Here is a 20575-nt window from a genome sequence, read left to right as displayed (position 1 = left end):
TCCGAAAAATTGCACAGTCTCAAGGCCAAAACTTCCTGAACGAGCGTTTCAATGCTATTGCGATGTGCTAGAGAGTTTTTAATTATTGTCTTAGCTACAATTTCCGTCTTAGTGTTGGTTTAGCTGTTATATGCCAAAATATCCAAAATCGTGGATAAAAAACTTCAAGTCAAAATCGGTAGGCTCGATTTATAGGGTAGACATATGCTCTAATAGTTTTTTTGCTCCGTCCATACAATTCGACCCGGCCTAATATGTATACATCAATACTCCAAAGAATTCATTACCACACGCAGAGAAGAAATATTGGTGAATCACGCTTATTCTAAGAGTAAAATAGTATATTGTAAATATCTAAAAATATATATTGTTGAAACAAACATATATTTGTGTCATTATGGTGTTCGACACAAAATATATGGTTGCTGCAACAATATAACTTTTTTTAATTATTTATAATACCCTATTTTGGTCTTAGACGATTGCTTCTATGTGCGCAAAAGAGGTTTCCAATCTTGGTCACAGTATATAGCAGACTATTTAAACGACATGTAAAGGTTAAGGAATTTAGGAAACATTCACAAAACAACATATCGCGCCTGTTGAACAAAAGAAGATAGTAACTCAAAATTTTATATTTTTCACTAGAGAGAAAAAACTGTTGATATATAAGTAATCACTCGAAAAAGTGAAAATTTCAAAATTTTGAGTTAATACCCATTTGCTGAACATGTGCGATATGTTACTTGTCAATGCAAGTGGGTGGCATCGACGATGCGTGTTGAACACTGCAATACAACATTGAATAATAATAAAATGAATATCACTAAGCCTCAACATCTAATATGATTGATGAGCGGCGAACTTGTAAACAAAATTATGTTGCCTAGTGTAAATAGCGTCAATGGCGCCAAAACTAGCAACGTCTACTTCGACACTTTAACTTTATGCTTCATAATATTATGTCAAAAAAATCACTTAAAACATTGTTTCTATGTCACCATTCATAGAGCTCTCCAGTGAATAGATAAGAAGGATAATCTTAATTTTTTTGTAGATTTGATTAATTACTTTTTAGTTTTCATTAAACATTTTCACATTGTTTAGAATGTCAGCCTTGCACAATAAATACGTGTGTTCAAGTCTTTGGCTATTTTTTTTTATATTTTCAGTGGTGGTTAAACCACTCAGAGAAATGTTGGCTTGCGTTTTCAGAGTGTTTAACTCCTCTATATTCGAAACGACACATTGAACTAAATAAAGGATCGTGATACTAAAACAAAATAAGTCTCCACTTGTTTATTTAGAAATATTTTGGAAAACATATTTTTTTCATATCAAATCAATATCTATTTTAAATGGAAAAATTTTTGTTTTGATATATTTTAAAATTTATTTCACATTCGGATTTTTACGAGCTTTATCCTTACTGCCATATATCCGAAGGAAAGTTTTCACTGGCAAGATTGTTTTGCGAATTTGGAGTCTTCTTCCTGAACTACTTAAGTTACAAAAAGGTATGGGAGTTTCACATTGAACGAAAATAATAAATAAACTTCAAAACGTTTTGAAGCAATTTGTGAGAATTAATTTTAAATTATAAATACGTTATTTATAATTTGTTTAACAATTTCAATATTATGTTCCATCTTTTTTTCAAATTATTCCATTACGTTCTGTTGCCTGTTGAACTTCTGAATGAAATTTCTTTGTTGACGTTATCTCCCATCAAACATTGTTCATTAATTTTAAAATATAAACAAAGTCCATTTTTATTATATTTTTGGAATTAGGTTTGTTCTTACTATATTTCGAAAAATATTTTTTTTAATATTATGTTTTATTTATTAGGTTTTAAAGTCATGCCACTTTCTTTAGTATATTGTGTCTTTTATATATTTTAGTTGTAAACTTTAGTGAAATAAATTATTCCAATATTATTTACTCTTGCATTTGGACTTTACTCACAATTAATGAACGAATAAAAATAATAAATATATTCAAAAAATAGTCGACGTTATTTTATATTTTATTTTCTTATATATGGTGGAGATATAGCAACACGACAAATTTATGTTACCGGCGGCGTCAACGACAACTTGATGTGCCAACCAACGACAACGACGACTGTAAAAGCTAAACTGAATACAATCATTTTAAGGGAACTGACCATATAGACCTAGTTCAGTTCATACAGAACAACAAAATATACGAACAACACCACACAACACACTCACAATCAAATATCAGTTGCAACAAAACCAACAACAGTACCGCACCAGTCCGCACATACATACGCACTAATTTTTGGTATATGGGAAATTTCAGACCAGATAAGAAGAGCCACTGGAACGTGTTTCATTAATTAATATTTAATTGACTCTAAAAATATATCTTTTTTGGGGGGGATATTGAGAATTGAAGTTATTAAAAGGTGTTAATTGGAAAAGCGTGGTTATATGGCAAAAAAGTCATGAGGTTAATCAAGATTAAAATTATTAATTTGCTATAATTTTTATAATATATTTTTTTAAATGAAGATGATAAATGAAAAACGGAACTGAAAGGAGTAACAAAAAAATTGTTCATTTATTCGTTATTAAAGCAGTTCATTAAACCAGTAAAGAGAAATTGATAAAGTAGAATCTTAGAAAAAATATAAATTTCTAACTCTTTAGCTGATAGCCTTAGATGCTAGTGCTATTTATACCCTACACTACCCTGTGGAAAGGGTATTATGTGTTAGTGAACTTGTATGTAACATGCCTAAGGAAAAGAGATAGACCCATAGTTCCTTCTAGGGACATGTATAGAATCACTTTCTGAGTCGATTTATTCATGTCCGTCCGTCCGTTCGCAACATACAGGTCGCATTTATTGTTCGATTTGGCAGAAAATTGGGGAAGATCATTTTTTTAGCCTAATGAAGAACACTATTGCTTTTGGTGAAAATCGGTTCAGATTTGGATATAGCTCCCATATATATTTTCGGCCGATTTGAGGTGTTTGATGCACCAAACACGCTGTATCTGTCCAATTTTGATGAAATTTGGAATATGTTACGGAATAAGGTCTATAGATAAATGTGCCAAATTATATCAAAATCGGTTCAGATTTGGATATTGCTCCCATATATATTTTCGGCCGATTTGAGGTATTTGATGCACCAAACACGCTGTATCTGTCCAATTTTGATGAAATTTGGAATGTGTGATTGAATTAGGTCTATAGACAAATGTGCCAAATTATATCAAAATCGGTTCAGATTTGGATATAGCTCCCATATAAATTTTCGGCCGATTTTTGGTATTTGGTGCACGAAAGACGTTATATATGTCCGATCTAAATGAAATTTGGAATGTGTGACGGAATTTAATCTAGAAATAAGTGTGCCAAATAATAACAAAATCGGTTCAGATTTGGATATAGCTCCCATATACATATATTTTCGGCCGATTTGAGGTATTTGATGCACCAAACATGCGGTATCTGTCCAATTTTGATTAAATTTGGAATGTGTGATGGAATTAGCTCTATAGATAAATGTGCCAAATTAAATCAAAATCGGTTCAGATTTGGATATAGCTCCCATATATATTTTTGGCCGATTTTTGGTATTTGGTGCACGAAACACGTTATATATGTCCGATCTCAATGAAATTTGGAATGTGTGATGGAATTAGGTCTATAGATAAAAGTGCCAAATTTTATCGAAATCGGTTCGGATTTGGATTTACCTCCCATATATATTTTACCTATTCACAGTGGTGTAGGGCATTATATAGTGGGCTCCGCCCGACTTTGATCCTTTCCTTACTGGTTTTTTATATAATTTTATTGTCTTTATACCCTACACCACTATGTGGTAAGGGGTATTATGTGTTAGTGCATTTGTATGTAACATACAAAAGGAAGCGAGATAGACCCATAGTTTCTTCTAGGGATATACATAGAATCACTTTCTGAGTCCATTTATGCATGTCCGTCCGTCCGTCCGTCCGTCCGTTCGCAACATACAGGTCGCATTTGTTGACCGATTTCGCTGAAAATTGGGGAATACCATTTTTTTAGCCGTCGGAAGATCAAGTTCGAAGATGGGATATATCGGTCCACGTTTTGGTATAGCCCCCATATAACGGTACCCCCCGATTTACGGTATTTTGATGTTTTCAGCTACATTTTCAGACCGATTTGGCTATAGATTGACATTTAGGGTTGTTAAGTGTCAATAAACATATATAACAAAACTTGTGGACATAGGTCCACGTTTTGGTATAGCCCCCATATAACGGTACCCCCCGATTTGCGGTATTTTTACGTTTTTAGCTACATTTTCAGACCGATTTAGCTATAACTTGACATTTAGGGTTCTTAAGTATCAATAAACTTATATAACAAAAGTTGTGGACATAGGTCCACGTTTTGGTATAGCCCCCATATAACGGTACCTCCCAATTTACGGTGTTTTGATGTTTTTAGCTACATTTTCAGACCGATATAGCTATAATTTGACATTTAGGGTTCTTAAGTGTCAATAAACTTATATAACAAAAGTTGTGGACATAGGTCCACGTTTTGGTATAGCCCCCATATAACGGTACCTCCCGATTTACGGTATTTTGACAGTTTTAGCTAAATTTTCAGACCGATTTAGCTATATTTTGACACTTAGGGTTCTTAAGTGTCAATAAACTTATATAACAAAAGTTGTGGACATAGGTCCACGTTTTGGTATAGCCCCCATATAACGGTACCCTCCGATTTGCGGTATTTTGACATTTTTAGCAACATTTTCAGACCGATGTAGCTATAATTTGACATTTAGGGTTCTTAAATGTCAATAAACTTATATAACAAAAGTTGTGGACATAGGACCACGTTTCGGTATAGCACCCATATAACGGTACCCCCGATTTGCGATGTTTTGACGTTTGTAGCTACATTTTCAGACCGATGTAGCTATAATTTGACATTTAAAGTTCTTAAATGTCAATAAACTTATATGACAAAACTTGTGGACATAGGTCCACGTTTTGGTATAGCCCCCATATAACGGTACCCCCGATTTGCGGTGTTTTGACGTTTGTAGCTACATTTTCAGACCGATGTAGCTATAATTTGACATTTAAAGTTCTTAAATGTCAATAAACTTATATGACAAAACTTGTGGACATAGGTCCACGTTTTGGTATAGCCCCCATATAACGGTTCATTTAAGTTCATATTTTCGTATAGCCCAGATACCTCCGAACTAGCTGTTAATGACATTTGAAGTTCCCACGTTATGTACCGATTTTCGATATTTTGAAGATTCTAGCTAAATTTTTTAACCGAATTAGGAGTTATTTGACATTAAAGGCTCCCATCAAAAACTGTCAACATAGGCCCATGTTTTATTATAACCCCTATATAACAGTACCTCCCAATTTCTAGCCCACCAGAAATTGTCAACATACATAGTTAGATATAGGCACCATAAAAAAGGGCCTCCCGAATGAAGCATAAATGTACATAAACATTATCTGACATTTTAACGTACCCACTTAAAGTTGGGGACAGGAATGAAAAGTAATTATTCCATTTTAGTTCAGAATATTTTATGGTGTAGGGTATGAAAAGTTCGGCCCGGCCGAACTTAATGCTTTTTTACTAGTTTTTTATTAGAATAAATATTTGAAATAAATAAAAAATAAAATTGCTAACTCAATTTATATTTATCATAACAGACAAAACAGACGGACATAGGTCCAAAAAATTCGGGCGTTATTTACGTTAGGAGTTATGTCACGGGTCAGTATTCGGATAGATCTAACTATTATCGATGTCGCTGATACTCGCGCTTAACACAGATTGGCCACAGATCATTCGATTTTTGTGCACCATCCACCATATTATGGATCACGTTTTGGTATAGCTCCCATATAACGGTCCCTCCTGATTTTCGGTATTTTGAGGGCAATAGCTACCTTTTGTGACTGAACTACCCATACTTCTCCATAAAAAATGTCAAATTGTCAAAATTGGTATAACCCCCATATAACAATACCTCCTGATTTTAGATATTTTGAGGGATATAGCAAAATTCACCAACAACTGACTAAATAGGTCCATGTTTTGGTATAGGCCCCATGTAACTGTAGCTTCCGAATTTAGGCATTTTGAGATTTTGATGTTCCCTGCAGTCACAAAACTTCTCCACCAGAAATTGTCAACATAGATCTATGTTTTGGTATTATCAAATAACTGTACCTCCCGATTTTGGTATATTGAGGGGTTTGGCTACATTTTTGATGGACCTACCTCGTATTTGACCCTTTAGGTTCCCAGTGGTCACAAAACTTAGATACATGTTTTGGTATAGTTCCCATATTAGGATACCACCAGGTATTTTGAGGGTTTCAGCTACATTTTTGCTGTCTTGATATAGCGTCCACAGAACGGTACTAGCGCCCAATTGTAGACATTTGTAGATAAATTTTCTGACCTAACTTAACACGGTGCTCTTGCATCAAATTTAAATGGAAGTTGCTTAGACCTGCGAAATTTTTCGCGGATTCTGAAACTACAATGTTCATAGATGAGAAAAAACAAACAACAAAAAAACAAATCGCCGGAGCGCTTTTTGAATAAAAAGCAATTCAAGTTGACATTTTTAAGGGGTTTTTACAACTTTGCTTGGAAACCGCAGGTCCTATCGAAATGAGACTAAAGAAAATGTTATAGCTATGAAAATTCTCTACAAGATTGGCACTTATGATATCTTCGTAGTTTTTACTGCTATTGAGATATAGAAGTTCAAATTAGGACAATGGATTGACTGTATCGCCTCCTTATAAAGCAATGTCATGACTGCAATTTCCCAATTTAAAATTATATATCTCAAAAATGGTACAACCTAGGAAAAAATTACGAATCCAATCTTGTACACAAATTTCATAACTACAACATTTTCTTTAGTCCCATTTCGATAGGACTTGCGGTTTTCAAGCAAAATCGTGAAAACCTAAAAAACCCTTAAAAATGTCAACTTGAATCGCGATTTATTTAAAAAACGTTCCGGCGATTTTTTTGTTTTTTTTTTTTTTTTGATTTTTCTCATCTATGAACATTGTAGTTTCAGAATCCGCAAAAACTTCCCAGGTGTATGCACCTTCCATTTAAATTTGGTTCAAGAGCACCGTGTTAAGCATTTGGGTATCCGTGGTCGAAAAACTTCAACACCTAAAATTGTGGACAGGAAAGGAGACTATTTATTCCATTTTAGTTCAGAATATTTTATGGCCCGGCCAAACATAAAATTTTTTTAATTCTTTTTTCTTCAAAAACGCCAAGTTCTCCCTTATCTGTGATTTTTGTTGGTTTAAAGATGGTTCGTTAAGTCTTACACTTTGTCTCGGTCAGAAATGTGCCTTATTGAAATAATGTCCGTTGCGGGCAATTTTATGTCGATCTTGCCCTATCTATCTGCCTGGTTGATTACACGATGACTCTATCGGGCACCTTCCTCACAAAAGTTAAACACGATGCCACAGAGGCAGGTTCTATGCATAGGATTGAACAGGAGGAATCATAAACTCGGGGACGTCATCTCAACAATTATGTGTTCGTGTATTTTTTCACCATGGGATCGGTAATATATCCTGGAATGACTCCCACCAGCTCTTTTGGCCAGTGACGGGATAGAGAAGAACCACGGGCCATGTTCCTCTTGCCAGATCTTCACCTACCACATGTCAACATGATGCAACGGATGTAAGGAATAGTGGTACGGTTGAGACTGTTCTGGTTTTGTCCCCCACCAAGAACATAACTCCTGGTGGGGGCATCTCCAAGTTGATTGTCGGAATACGAAACATCCGCGCTGTCTCCCCAACAATAATAAGTGCAACATCTTACACCACATGTTGTTTTTCAGCGCCCCGGTTTCCTCAACAAATTCATCAAGATTTTAGACTCTACTTTGCGATGGTAACAATGTCTGGCGCAAGGATCGTGTACGAAACGAAGGAGAAGGAAGTGTGTTCCTTATACACCAATCTGTCCAGTACAGACCTATCTCGCTTGAGCTTGACTCTAGCAACCCATAAAGTGCGTGAAATTTTGTCCTGATAACGAAAACGCGTTTCAAAGATCGATTCGGCCAAAAAAGTTCCCCGATCGAAAGCGAAATAACCATCTGGTGATATGGGACTCCAAACTGTTCATTATAAGCTTTGCCATTCATCCTATGCAATGTTAAATGTGGTGTCTTGGCTAGCAGTAATTTCGCATGACTCAGACCATCTTCCTATCATTGTCGTCGTTAACCACAACCACCCGACATCAATAACACTAACCCAATCCCACGACAGCGGGTACTTTCGTATCGGATTGACCCGAAACTTCTACGTTGGTTTCTCTACTGCTACAACAAATTACCTCTAACCTCCTTACTTTTCTGATCCATGGAAAAAGTGATTGCAAAGGTTCAGAAAATTTACCAATCACCGCTTTAGAAAGCTCCCCAGATCCTCGGGTAGCTAATAACATTTTCCGGAACATTATCACAGCTCCAAACACCCTACGTACTTGTTGCTGTTCGAATACCCGAAATTTGACCGAATTTCACAGCAGAGGCGACGAGACTATTAAATGAGACCCAGGAATTATGGATCTTACTTTTGAAGTCAACAGGCTAATAGGCGAACGCAAGCAGAAAAAGTGGTTAGACCACTTGAAGCAATGCAACATTGATCCGGGAAAGTAGGATGAAAGAAAGGCGAAGCGTTGCGCCCACACGGAATCTCAATTGTGATGCTTAAATTATCCTTAGCCAACCATATTGTACCAGAAGCCTGGAAAGTTGTAAGGGTGATCCTGGTGAGCCCGGTAATCGTACCAGCAGATACAAATCGTATAGATCGGTTTCCCTCCTGTCGCCAGTAGCGAAGATTCTAGAGAAGATTCCTCCCAATGATGAGGAGCTTTTTCCAAGTTGCCAAACATCTGTATAGATTCTGGAAAACGGACCGCGGGACCGAATAGTCATGGATCATTTGGTGTGCTGACAAAGAAACCTTGTCGACCTCTTAGAAAACAATTGGTAGGTCTGTGGTAATCTATGCGGCACCAGTGTGTTCTGCAAATATTAGCGCTACGGAGCTGAAGAAAATTTAAACCTGCCAGAATGCCGCCCTGGGGACAGCAATAAGGTGCCTCCACAGGACACCAATGAACCATCTTGAGAGAAGACGGCGCATCAGCACAATAAAATGTTTTCGATGCAGTACCTGCTTGTGTGTTTAACTGGATGCAACCAGTCCAGGGTTCATGATTTCAGAATCTGGACACCAAAACGAGGTAAACGAGAAAATATACGAACGAACATATTTGCGTTGCTACAACTACAGCAATAAACACTTGTTAATTAATGGCAGTTTAAGTGCTGTTCGGGGGTTGTACTTCTGGATTTGATTATAGAGATGAAATTTTGTTCGTGGAATAATGGCCCGAAGGCTCTGAAAACTGATAAGTATGATAACTTAAGGTAAGGTCACATTAGGCAAATATTTGCTCCAGCGACCGGCAGTGGGCGCTTACTGAGAGCAAGTGAGCATAATTTTCAACGCATCATTTACGCTCACTTGTTCTCAGTAAGCGCACACTGCCGGTCGCTGGAGCAAATATTTGCCTAATGTGACCTTACCTTTAAAAAATGTACATCATGTTCACTCAAAAATTTGTTCCTCAACTACAGAAACCGAACCGAACATTTGCAAATCGTAACATTTTTCTATCTCAAATTTATATCAAGTTCGGAGATGGTCTATTTCGTCGGTGACCAAAATTTTTGAATGAGAATAGAGTACATATACAAATGTGTAAAAAGTTACATCCCAAAAAAAGGAGGACAGAAAACCTTTGGAGATCTTCTAAAGAACACAGAGGACTTTCGGAGGTCTTCTAAAGGCAACTGAAGACTTTTTGGAGGCCTTCTAAAGTAAACAGAAGACCTTTGGAGGTTTTCTAAAGCCAACATAAGACCTTTGGATGTCTTCTAAAGGCAGCCGAAGACATTTGCAGGTCTTCTGTAGACAGCAGAAAAACTTTGGAGATCTTTTATAGACAACAGAATACCTTTGGAGGTATTCTAAAGCAAACAGAAGACTTTTGGAGGTCTTCTAAATCCAACATAAGACCTTTGGAGTTCTTCTTAAGACAACAGAAGACCTTTGGAGGTCTTCTAAAGAAAACAGAAGACCTATTGAAGTCTCCTGAAGACAAGAGAAGACCTTTGGAGGTCTTCTAAAGGCAACTGAAAACCTTTGGAGGTCTTCTAAAACCAACAGAAGACTTTTGGGGGTCTTCTAAAGTCAACAGAAGGCCTTCAGAGGTCTTCTAAAGCTAACAAAATATCTTTGGAGGTCTTCTAAACACAACAGAAGACCTTTGGAGATCTTCTAAAGCCAACAGTAGACTTTTGGAGGCCTTCTTAAGACAACAGAACCCCTCTGGGAGTTTTCTTAAGACAACAGAAGACCTTTGGAGGTCTTCTTTAGACAACAGAAGACTTTTGGAGGTCTTCTAGGGCCAACGGAGGACCTTTGGAGGTCTCCTAAAGCCCACAGAAGACTATTTTGAAAAGCGAACTAGAAGTCGTCATTCCAAATAAAAAAACGTCAAACCTCCTAAGTAATTAAAAAAATAGAGCACATATACTTAAAATAGAGTACTGTACTCTATAATAGAGTAGTACGGTTGGTCAACGTATCTATCGCTGTTGAGTATCTCTCGTATCAAAGTTCAAAATTTCTGCTTAAGTGCAGATTAAGGACTGCTCGAAGAAAGTTTCTATCGAAGGTATACTTTGAGATTCTGTTTACTGATTTGCGTGGGCCCACACTTCCTAACCTAATGGCCCGTAAGCTCTAAAATCCTACGATGACCAACTAAAATGGCTGGTGGGTAGAATAATTACCGAAAGAAGTAATTCCCAGATTTAGATCAACTCCACTATGGGAAATGTCGCGCTTGATTACACTTTAAGAACACTTCGAGGATTGTGTTGAAATTTTAATAACAGGTAGTTCTTTTGATCGCTACTATAACAGTATAGTTTTTTCTATGTAAGTCAATACTTCCCCGGAATGTACCAACAATAGTAAAAGCAAGTGCTTCATACACCTTCTGCACAAATGTTCAGTTATGTCCAGGTTATTACTAATCCCAAGGTTTTAAAAATATAGCATGAAATTATGCGTTGGAAATTTCCAAAATCCGAACCCAAAGGAATACACAAAAAAATCGAAAACGATCCCAGACCAGACCTTTAACTGTTTCCGGGCGCAAATTTCTGTTGTTTATGGGGGAGATACATGAAAACTGTACCTCTGAACTCTGGATTATCGGAAATTTTGGAGAACCTTAAATCGGGAAGTATAGCACGAAAAGCTCGTAAGGAGTAGGTACAATAAGAAGCCTTAAATGAATATAGTCAATATATGAACTTTAGACTAAAGTTCCTTTAGAGAGTTATCTGGTGCACCCGCCAGGACTGGCTAAATTGACTCCAAATTATCTGAAAATGATTTGGTTCAAAAACATAATAAAGATCTGTACTTTCTTAATCTAATCAAAATGTATATATCTGCTTTAGCCATAAGGATTATGCTGATATTTTACTCTAAAAGGAAAGGTCAACACTTCGATGGCAAGCTATAGTGAAGGATACAGGAGCAGAGAGTGACGCCATATGTCAAACTTAAGTTCGGGTAAACGAACAAAAGTTATGTATTAGCTGATTTCAAAATATCCACATTTAAATACCCGCAAGCATCTATTATTTTTGGCAATAATAGGCAAAAGTTCATTAATTCTCGCTACAGGAAGTCATTTTTGAGAAAATACGTCAAAAAGTCATAACCCTAATGCATATGTCACTAATTTTTTTCTCTGAGTGTACTTGTCAATCACCAACTAAAGAACATTAAAACATTCGCCACAATTCCTACCTCCTAAGAATAACAATTAACTAAATTCCAATTGGAATATCTCATATGAGTTTATGAAAAAATAATTATCCCCCCTCCGAAAAAAAATTAGGGAATAATTTCTAAGCAAAAGTAATACAAAGTCGAGCAGCACTGATAAGAAGCGGTGGTGAACATGTTGTGCATTATTCAAACGCTAAAAATCAATGGCAAAGAAGAAAACACACAACAACAAAAATAACAACAAAGCATATTTACCATTTCTGTGGTGGAATTTATTTTGCATTTAAATAAATATGTCTGTATATATTTTGGATAATAGCAAAACAAAACAAAAAGGTAATAGGAATTAATCAAATAAGAGCAGAAAGCAATAAAATCAATGACAACAACAACAAGCGGAGAAACTGATCGTCGTATTGAATGAATTTCGACTTCCGACATAAAAGGTAATAAGACGTGGGTCATGTTTGTAATTAATTATCGATAAATTTAAATTAGATGACGTACAACTGTTGGTGTGTGTATGTTTGAACTATTTTGGTGTGCGTCTGATTAACCTGTTTCCATTTGTTGACCCCCTAAAAATTTCACAAATTATGAGAATGCATATTCATAGCACAGGTGAGCGTAGCGTCACAGTGATTTTGTGGGGGGATTTTGGTTGTTGTTTATTGTTTGCGACACCTACCCAGCAAAAATTTTGTAGGCACATGTCATTACTTTCTGCATTACCAGGTAATGAGTACTCATTACCCTCTGCATTATCAGACAGTACATATATAACAGTTAACATATAACTAGTTACATCATTACTTACTACTTACTAACAAAGGAATAAGTACGGTGGCACAGCGCTAGTGTGTCTGACTACAAATCCTAGGTTTGTGTGTTCAAAGCTCACCGTCAGCATGGAGTTTTTTGTTGACAAAATTACGAAGAAATGTTGATGTACATGAATGTTTTTAAACAACCCTTACTATTTGTACGAGTGGCCTAGTGTGTAGTGTGTTTGACTACAAATCAGAAGTTCGTGTGTTCGAAACTAGAAGGAACCGAAATAAAAGAAAAGGAAAAAACAAAAAACAAAAAGTGTGCAGTGTTGAATTTGAATATATTTTCACCTCAATTGATCTAAAAATAGAACATGTGCTTTTAGCGTCCTTTTCGACTACGGGTAAGTGGTTAAATATGTACTTTGTGTACACATTTAAGGAAGTACTTCCTTCCTATGACATCCCCATGTAAAAATAATGACTTTTACGGTAAATTAGTAAGTAGTTACAACTGCCAAAATTTACTGAATAAAGTCATTACTTGGTAATGACTTTTTTTGCTGGGTAGTAAATAGACTTAGCCCTACGACTGTACAAACAACAAAAACAAGTAAAAAACGTGTTAAGTTTGGCCGGACTGAACTTTTTATACCCTCTACCTTGAAATGTTATGAACTAAAATAAAATAATTAGGAAGTTTTCTGACCGCTGGAATCCTAATTACCAATTTCAGCAAATTTAGGCCAAACATGTAAATCGTAAAAATACCTGAAATCGGGCGGAGCGATTTTATGTGAAATGTGTCGGTATAGGTCAACGAGTTTATGTAGCCACCATAGAAAGTTATCTCCCTATTTTCGATATTTTGAAGAGTGTGGCCTCAATATTCCTCCGAAATGGCTGAAATTTGGCATTTGGTCTTCGTTGGGGGTATAAAGCTTCTTTCATATCAATGAGTGCACCCCGATTCATATTAGCTCAATGGTACGGGACCTACAGTTTATCGCCGATTCCGAACGGAGTGTCCTAAGATACCACTTGTAAAGAAGTTTATCATGGCTAAAATAATCAGGAAATGTCGCCAACATTACTGAGGGGTATTTTGCCACCGTTGAAAATTTGATGTTGCCTAGCCGGGGATTCGAACACACTACCTTCTGCGTCCAAGGCAGGTGTGCATACCATTGCACCACGGTGTCGGTAAAGGTACACGCCTTAATATAGCCCCATATAACGGTACCTCCCGAATTTCGGTATTTTGAGGGTGTAAAACTTCCTATTTGAAATTTGTCGGTATTTATCGGCCCCCATTGAACGGTTACTTCCGATTTTCTGTATTTGGAGGATTTTAGATACAATTTTTCACAAATCTAGCTGTAATTTGCCAACACTTCTCCAATAATATTGTCAGTATAGGGCCATGTTTTGGTATAGCTTTAACGGTACCTCTAATTTTTTAGGTATTTTGAGGGTTTTAGCTATCTTTTTCGAATAAACTATCTGTTAATTGACATTTGATGTTCCCTGCAGTCACGAAACTTCCCTACCAAATATTGTCAAAATAGGCCCATGTTTTGGTATGGCCCGCTTATAACGCTATCTCCGGATTTTAGGTATTCTGAGAATTTAGATTTCATCTTTTACTGAACTACCGGTAATTTTACAATTGAGGTTCCCTGCAGTCACAAACAAAATTCTCCTCCTGAATTTCGGTATTTTGAGGGTTTTAGCTACATTGTTTGACCGAACTATTTGTAATTTGACATTTAATGTTCCTGCAGTCAGGAAACTTCTCCACCATAAATTGTCAACATTGGTTCATGTTTTGGTATAGGCGCCATATTACGATACCTCCAGATTTTAGGATTTTGAGGATTTTATTTATATTTTATGAACCGAACTACCAGTATATGAGATTCCCAGTGCTCACAAAACTTCTGCGCCAAAATTGTCAACATAGCTCCACACATTGATATAGCCCTAATATAAAGACACCGTCCAATTCAAAACCTTTTAGATAAATTTTCTGACCTAATCAAGGCATTTGAGTTATAGGTGGGGGAAATAACCCACATAAAATGTGGACAAGAAAGGAAACTAACTCTTCCATTTTAGTTCAGAATTTTTATGGTGAGGGATATAACAAATTCGAGCCTGCCCGAACTTAATGATTTTTTACTTCGTCATTTATTTTCCAAAGTTTAAAAATTTTATCACACTCGCCTTTTTCACAATTCATTGAAAATTTTAGTGATGGGTGCCTATGTTTTTTTCAAATCTCAACAATATATTCTGACAGCAAATGTGGGTATGTATCAGCTAGTCTTACTGGATGGCCTTATAATTGGACCGTGGAACGAACAAACCAATCGTGAATTGAGTAAAGCATAAGGTAAATGTAGTCCCATTAACATAAGAAAAATATTTATTTGCAAATTACCTGTTTTCATGGCACGCGTAACAAATTAATAAACAAGTGACGTATATCAACAAATGTATTAACAAAACATCATGTGAACAAAATTAATACATATTTATTGATCATACGAATTTCCGTGATGAATGTGCAAATTATTTTCTAATTTCTTATATTAAACAAAACTATTTATAAATTTATTTCCAGATTTCCCTTCGATCATACAAATTTGGCTAATTAATAGAACACGGGACGCATGAAGCCATCGAATGTCGTGAAATTAAAATTTACATCTAACTAGAAAAATTATTAATTTTCAAATCATGCGTTCATTAAATGTCATCAATATACCTAACATTTCCTCTTTGACTTTTATAACGCCTTTTTTGGATAACACTCCGATAAAGTGGTCAACAATGAGTGAGCATTGAATTATTAATAAAAAGTAATAATAGAATTTAATTTCATATCATTATGCCATAAAGCACCTAATTAGTTCTTTCATATCATTTTTTTATCGAAATCGAATTTAGAATTCCCAATATAAATATAAATTTCTAGACATCCAGTTGCCTACCACGGTACTATGGTAATAAAACCGCTCATTGAGATATTTATCGCATTTCAAAATAGTTTTAATTTTTGTTTTAGATAAAGTCCATTCATGGTAAATGTCTTATATAATTTCTGACCGCATGCAAAAGTCATTGAGACTGATAGTGATCTAAACTAAGGAAAATGCGGCTTGTATTTTGCGCTATATCTTTCCAACTTCCTCTACTGCTATTGATTTGGATGGCCTGTATACCCTAGAAACTATCGCGATATTCGTTTGTTTAAAATGATTCAAACGAAATGAAATAAAAAAAACAGAGCTTTGATTTGCTTTGCTTTCGAGTACTTTCGAGTACTCGAAGATTACTACACGCAGAGAAAAAAATATGTTTGATCCAACAATATTCCAAGAGCAAAATATGTATTGTTAACATATTGTTGGATTCCTCATGTAGTATTGTAAATCCAAAAATAGTTTGTGTCAACTGAACAATATTTCTCTCTTTTCTTCGAAAATTTGTTTCTCTTCTCTCGCTATTCGATGCCGTGTTGAAAAAACAATTTTGGTGAGTTGTGGTGTGTTTGTATGACATGCTGCCTTTACCTTTGTTTTTGTGTGTATGTACTTGTGAGACTCTTGTTTTTATTTGTTTCTGTTTTGTTTCATTCTTCTTTCCTTTTCATGTTTGTTATGGTGTTTAATTATTCCTTATGTTGTGGTGGGTTCTTGTGGCTTTTTGTTTGTCTTTGTTGTCAGCCAATGCAGCAAACCATGTATTGTGTTCATCAATGATTGCAATATTATACGCGACATTTATATCCAAGTTATGCGAAAAGTGTATATGAGAAGTATATGCACTCAAATCAAAAATTTCTGGGCTGGTTTTCTGTATTGACAATACTTTTTGTAAACAAAATTAGATTATGATAGTTCCTACAATCGGTATTGTTAACGATTTTAACAATATTGCGGAAATTCGAAAGTTGTTTTTGTTTTCTATGTTTGGAACAAAAGATGGTATTTTTGGATTTGGATTACAATGTTTGAACAAAACAAATTCATTTTTGGAACCAAAACATATATTTTTGTTCCAACAAAAGCGAAAAATATTTTTTCTGTGCGTGTAGTTATACCCTCCACCATAATATGGAGGGTATAATTAAATTTTCTATTCCGTTTGTAACACATCGAAATATTCGCCGAAGACTCTATGAAGTATATATCTATCAATGTTGATCAACATACAAATAGAGCTAACTAATTTGGTATAGAAGTTTATATTACTCCCGGCAGTTTCTACACGCAGAAAAATATATGTTAAAAATATATGTAATAGCATTAATACATTTTCCATATACATACATATGTGTATTTGAAATATGGATGTACCTATTTACTTCATTATATAATCATTTCATTCCAGACACCGATTTCCCGCTGATGATTTAAATTTTTAGTAGAATGTTTTTTATTTCACAACTAACGAGAAGCGTTCAACGGTGCTGCAACATTTTATAATTAATAGTTTTTATTTGTTTTTCTTTCTAAAAGTGTGACACTATTTCTTGTATTTGGAATTTTGTATGTACCTATGCATCTGTTGTTGCTTTTGTGTTTGATATTTCTATGCATTTCAGTAAAAGAAACAAGTGAGCAAAGGCTATAGTCAGGACGGGGCCGACCATGTGATACCCTACACCACTACCCCTGTGCATAAGCTTTTCACTGGTAAACATTTCTTTTAGGGAATATTATCCGACTACCAGCAAAAATAATATGCCTCTTTCTCTCTGGGACCCCCATAAGCAACCAAAATTTTGTGACCATCCGATCAATATTACGACCTGTAGCTTGATTGGAAAATATGGAAGAATTGGATGCATTACCGACTATTGTGGTATCTCCCTTGTTTGACCACCTTCGCCAACCTGCTTTACACCAATGTAAAGGTAATATTTTCTTCTTCCATTGACAGGCTTTGCCGTTGGAATACCCCTACTAGAAGCCGATATATTCACAAAGAATAAAACTTTGAATTTGTCTCCAAATGAGTTTTTCCCCATTCCGACCCCTAAAAATTATCAGACTATCACCAAAATCAATAGGCTTCTCACTCTGTGGGGCCCCCATCTACCCCCAAAATTTCATCACTCCAACCAGAAGCGGAGATATTCGCATAAGAAAAACACGTTGACTTTCCTCCACATAAGATTTTCGCTTATTCCGACTCTTGAATATTATCCGACCATCACCAAACTAAATAGGCTTATTTCTCTGCGGACCCACATCAACTCCAAAACAATTCTTGACGATCCGATCAAAATTGCGATCTGTAGCATGATTACAAAAAAATCGGAAAAGTGGGATGCATTAGCGACTATTGCGATATCTCTGTTGTTTGAGCAGCTACGACAACCTACTTTACATCGTTGTAAAGGTGATATTTTCTACTTTCCTTGCCAGGTTTTGCTTTAGATATACCTCTTAAAGAAACAGAGATATTGGCTTTGAAATAAAATGTTGACTTTTCTCCAAATAAGTGTTTGCCCATTCCGACCCCTAATTATTATCCGACCCTCACCAAAATCAATAGGCTTCTTCATCTGTGAGACCCCCATTAACCCTAAAATTTTCGCGACGATCCGATCAAAATTGCGACCTGTAGCGTGATTTCCAAAAAATTAGACAAATGGGATGTATTACCGACTATTGCGATATCTCCGTTATTTGGTTACCTACGCCGAACTAGTTTGCAACATTGTAAAGACAGGATCTTCTACTTTCATAGTCAGGCTTTGCTTTTGGAAAGTTTCCAACCAAAGCTGTGATATTCGTCATTATAATTAAAATCGCAAAAATGAAAATTGGGGTTTTATTTGCTACTATTGTGATATCTTCGTTGTTTGATCACCTATGAGCACCTACTTTACATCATTAGAAAGGTGATATTTTCTACTTTCATTGTCAGGTTTTGCTTTTGGTATACCTCATATAGAAGTTGAGATATTCGCTTTGGAAAAAACGTTGTCTTTTTATCCACCTAAGTCGTGACGATCCGATCAAAATTGCGACCTGTAGCGTGATTACAAGGTTTAGATGGACAGACGGACGGACACACATCGACTCAGCTTGTCGAGACATTCATTTTGGTATATATAAGTATGGGTCTACGACCATTATTTCGATGCGTTACAAACTTTTTGGCCAAAACCAACTTATAATACCCTCCCCACATAGTGGTGTAGAATATAAAAACCACCACCATTTACAAATATGTGTATATGAATGTTTTTGTTGTTGTTGTTGTTGTAGCAACGCATATATGTTCGTTCGTGTATTATTTCAGTTATAAAGTTCCTCTGTATCCAGACTCAAGAATTCTGCAGCCTGGACTGGTTGCGTCCATAAAGAATGAGGAGACAGGTGAGTGGGTTTAGCTGGGCAGTTGAATAAATGCAGAGTATCGTGTGGTCCCAATCCACATGCTGGGCATATGTTGGGTATCGTGGCGTCAATTCTGGCCCAATACGAATTGAGGCGGCTGCATCGTCTGGATCTTAACTGAGCTAAAACCACTCGTGTTTGCCTTGGCAGCTGGCGTTCTTCTGCTGCGATAGATGGGGGATGGACTCCAAGTACGGCATTCACACTGTATCTTCGCACTGCATGCGCAACCATGTCTATGCGATTCAAGCCTGCCTGATAGGCTCGTTGATCTAGTGCTTGTCTTTTATACCTTTGGACCTCTCTCTCTAGATCATGAAAGTCTATCCTGACGTGCCTGGGTGGGGGGAGCCTATCCATTAAATATTGGCAGGGATGCTCACTGCGGTAACACCCAAGCAGGTACTGCATCGACAACATCTTATTGTGCTGACGCAACGGTAAAACCTTCGCCTCCTCATGAAGATGGTCCATGAGGAGGCACCCTGTTGCAGTTCTCAGGGCGGCATTCTGCGATAACCTTTGCAGACCACGCTGGCGCCGCATAGCTTACCACTTACCGGCCTATTGCATTGTAGGTGGTCAACAAGGTTTTTTATCAGCACCCCAATTGCTGCCGGCCAGCGACTTGCGAACCTATATATATATATATATATATATATATAAATATGTTTGCTGCAGAATATGTTTCGGATATATGTTAAAAAGAGTTTTTTCTCCTCCGTGTATTACTCCTAGAATGTTTGCTATAGAAAATTGGCTATATCGGTCAATGTTATATCAATTTGTCAAAGATTCCGATGACAAATATTGATGATCACAATCTTCTGATACAGAAGGACAAATACAAATAAAGGTGGAAAAAAGCTGCCTTAGTATTTGTAATAAAGCATTGAAAAATATGGTTGAAATAGCCAAGTCGGACTATACGAAGCGTTTGGAATTAAATAACTAATATTAAAATAAATAAATAAATAATTCGAATATACAATTTTCGAATGATTTGTGGTATAAATGGTAGTTTCAAGCTTAGCCTTCGTCCACCCACTAAAATAACATTCTAATATGACTGACGGTCGGTCTAACCACCCGTGAAACGTAGCATAATGGTTGAATGTGTGGGGCTTCGGTGGATTACTAATCTTTCAATGTACCTCTTAGGTCATAACAGCTCAATTCGAAAGAGAACTAATTAAAATACCGATTTTCTGTAGTTTGAAGAATTCAGCGTTAAATTTGACACTTAGTCTTCGTAGGATGTTAAAACTTTCTACCCGAAATTTGTCAGTAAAGGACCACGTTTTAATATAGCCACCGCAGAAGGTACTTTCTAATTTTCGGTATTTTAAAGGATTCAGCGTCATTATCAAACAGATTTAACTTGGTATTTTGGACTTTCAAAGACAAAAAAATT

At 36.1% G+C, this 20575-nt stretch overlaps 1 protein-coding gene and 1 pseudogene across 2 annotated transcripts in view; one reads left to right on the top strand and one right to left on the bottom strand.

Annotated features, from left to right (window-relative positions):
* LOC141390741 (aquaporin-like) overlaps nt 1–20575 on the top strand; it is a 434687-nt pseudogene that overhangs the window by 80380 nt on the left and 333732 nt on the right.
* Nucleotides 1–20575, bottom strand: part of LOC141404193 (aquaporin AQPcic-like) — a 112014-nt gene that overhangs the window by 22912 nt on the left and 68527 nt on the right. The window contains exon 1 of one of the 2 annotated variants that reach the window (XM_073987558.1): nt 1969–2181. The exons of the other annotated variant lie outside the window; for it this stretch is intronic. The gene's annotated coding sequence lies outside the window, so the exon portion shown is untranslated. Of the gene's footprint in view, nt 1–1968; nt 2182–20575 lie in introns of those variants that run through there. 2 annotated transcript variants of the gene reach the window in all.

The sequence above is a fragment of the Musca autumnalis genome, unplaced genomic scaffold (genome assembly GCF_047663935.1).
Source record: "Musca autumnalis isolate F117 unplaced genomic scaffold, ASM4766393v1 scaffold_1, whole genome shotgun sequence".
Taxonomy (NCBI): Eukaryota; Metazoa; Arthropoda; class Insecta; order Diptera; family Muscidae; genus Musca; species Musca autumnalis.
The sequence above is the reverse complement of the archived record's forward strand: the minus strand, read 5'-3'. Positions and strand labels throughout refer to the sequence as shown.